Source organism: Triticum dicoccoides, chromosome 5A, assembly GCF_002162155.2.
Source record: "Triticum dicoccoides isolate Atlit2015 ecotype Zavitan chromosome 5A, WEW_v2.0, whole genome shotgun sequence".
Taxonomy (NCBI): domain Eukaryota; kingdom Viridiplantae; phylum Streptophyta; class Magnoliopsida; order Poales; family Poaceae; genus Triticum; species Triticum dicoccoides.
This window is the reverse complement of record NC_041388.1, coordinates 487065183-487068018: the sequence shown is the minus strand read 5'-3', so window position 1 is coordinate 487068018 and position 2836 is coordinate 487065183. Positions and strand designations below refer to the sequence as shown.

General features: G+C 52.6%; 1 protein-coding gene across 1 annotated transcript in view; it reads left to right on the top strand.

Moving 5' to 3' along the window:
- The first annotated feature begins 2553 nt into the window (after positions 1-2553).
- Positions 2554-2836, top strand: part of LOC119302372 (actin-3-like) — a 2586-nt gene continuing 2303 nt past the window's right edge. Inside the window, exon 1 of the mRNA XM_037579409.1 lies at positions 2554-2709. The gene's annotated coding sequence lies outside the window, so the exon portion shown is untranslated. The remainder of the gene's footprint in view (positions 2710-2836) is intronic.

Below are 2836 nucleotides of genomic sequence, written 5' to 3'. Positions count from 1 at the left end.
AACATTTTTCACGTGTTATTTTTGTTCTTCTGATTTCTAAGGACATTTTTCGTGGGTTATCTTGCTTTTTAAACAAACCAATTTTCTAGTTCTTCGGACATAGTTTGTTTTGAGACACAACTCTTTACAATTCTATGTTTAATTTATCCCACAAAAAATAAGTTTATGTTTTAAATTTTCTTTTTGAGGATATGTTGTTTCAACTTTTGCTTCGATGCACGCCGACAAAAATTCAGGTATTAAATGTTATTCCTACCAATCCAGTAAAGTGTTGCAAACTAACCTTAGTTCAAAACAACGACACTTTTTGGATGGGAGGGAGTACTACTAATCGTGTACATGCAATGCATGTTAATATTAGGCAATCTTTTCTAAGAGGATATTTGAAAAATTATCAATTGCATCACATACTAATTTTCGACAATATCTTTAATTGCATGTTAATATTAGGTAGTATACAATTAATTTGTTGATGCTAACGTTAATTAGTGAGGGTGCTAGTCATGTTTAGCGCTACACACCGGGGTAGCATAGATCATCATTGGATAGACGATGTTGAAAGGATGAGATGAAACAAGGAGATGGTTGAGAAACCAAAGTGGAGGCAGCCTGAGGTTGGTTGGATCTGGTGACCTTATGCCCTCCCGCGCCGCCGCTCGCGAGGCGGCCGGGAGGGCACCTCGACCTCCGCTGCCAGCCACCTTCCTCCTCCCTCCTCCTCCCCCGTCGCCGCCAGGGGGCTCTGCCGGGCAAAGATCAACTGGAGCCGTCAGTGGCAGGGCTCTCTTGTTCTCTGCGGGCAGGGACGCGACGCAGCGGCGAGCCGACGTTCGGGACTGTGCTAGCGTGGTGGCTACGCTTCGGGCAGCGCGATTGAGGGTGGTTCGTGCAGGGCTGCCTGTGGCGGCGGGGAATCTGATGCGCGGCGGGCCCCTGCGGCGAAGCCTGGGAGCAGCGCGGGAGGCCCTAGGTCATCGGGTAGTGGCAGATGGCAGTGGTGGTGACCGACTGACTTCTCGCGGGCATGGGGAGGTGGAGCAGTGGGTAGTGGGTGGAGACCTGGGCATCGACCGACGGTGGCAGGGTGTGCATGTGGAGCCGACGGAAGACGGGGCTGGCATGGATGTGGTGCGGCTGCCCAGCGACCGAAGTTGCCGGTTGCCAAAGGCTGGCTCCATCTTAATCTGGGCTCTGATCTGATGGGCAGCGCCCGCCTCTCCCAGGTGGTTGCCGGCAGTGGGCTGGCAACACGGACTAGCCAACGGTGTCGCAGTTTGACGTGGTCCTCCTGCCTGGGGTTCGTTCCTCCTCGCACAAGGTCCGGCGCTTGGTCGCCCTGGAATCGGTGCTCGACTCTAGGTTGCCTCCGACTCAACTAAGGTGGGAGCTTGCGGTTCGATTGGTAGATGTCCTCACGTTATGGCGTTGGTGTGGGTCTGTGGCGGTGGTGGTCGTGACAGAGCTAAGCCGGCAGTCAAATCAGTGTTTGATGGTCGTGAGCTTGGCGTCGTCTGAGCTGTGGGCTCAATGATAGCCGTCGACAATCTTTGGGTCATGCCTCCTAGTCCAGTGGGATTGGAGGGGACTTCGGGTGTCGGTGCCCCTACGGTGGTGGCGCTGACCCTGGCTCAGGGGCGGATGCCGGGCTTCTTCAGTCACGGTATGTGCACTATGAAGCGGGTGGTTGGCTATGTTTCGTGGCTTGGATGCCGGGACAGCGGTCCTGGAAGGCGGTCCACATGGTTGGCTCTCCGCGGGCACCATGGTGGCGGTGGTGGTGGTGCCTCTTGGTTGTGTGGGTGGCGAGGGGCATAACGGAGGGTGGCGAGGGCACACCTTCTATCTCTGGCAGTGGAGATGCCCCCATCCGAATTTGGGATTCTGATCTCGTTGCGTTCCTCCTTAAGACCTCGTGGTGGCAGGCGGGAGCTACTGCGCGAAAGCTCTACGCTCCGGCACCGACGACGGTGCTGCTCGCGGGTGCTGCTCTCTTCTTGAAGACATTGTCGTGGTGATCCCCTTCGTGTCCGGGTTTCAGGTGAAAACCTTTTGTCCATTGTGGACTCGGCAGCGGTGACGCGTTGTGCTGATTTCCCTTATGAGGACGTTGTCGTGGAGTTTAGGTGTACTAGGGCGTGGCATGGCGTTGTACTCAGTTCCACTTATGTTATCTTTTAGTAGCGTAGTCGCTTTGTGGTGTGCGTGTGCGATTATTCTAGGATGGGCTTTGTAAGAGACCTACCTCTTCACCTTGTATTGTTCGGCCGTGTACTTTGTTCGGTTGATGCATTATATATAAAGCTGGACGAAAGCCTATTTCGAGAGAAAAGATGAAATGCTGGCACAATTCATTCTTTTTATACTACGTGACCAATTCATACTATTTAAAGAAGAAATATCGCTTTTTTATATCGGTACATTATAGTATAGATTATTGCAAACCAACCTATTTATCTCTTACCATTTTTTCATGAAAACTGGCGGATGAAATTAAATAATTTATTTATTTGCCTCAGGGAAAACAAGAGAGGGCTGGGGAAAAAATATGTGTGCGTATAAAAGGCCAAGCCTAGCACTTGGTTCTCCTGCCTCTGCCTGGTTCGCCACCACCGCCGCCACCCACCCCCTCATCCTCTTCCTCCGCTCTCTGCAGCTGCCGCTCATCTCGGTGGGAGGTCCTTAGGCGGGCAGGTTCCCCTAGATCCCCGGGTAAGCACGCCCGGCCGTCCTCGCACCAGTTTCCTTTCTTCTTTTCCGGAGTATCCCTGCTAATTTTGGCCTGGAAGCATGCGATTTCTGCGCGGCCGGGGCTGGGGCGTGCTAGATCTGTTGAATT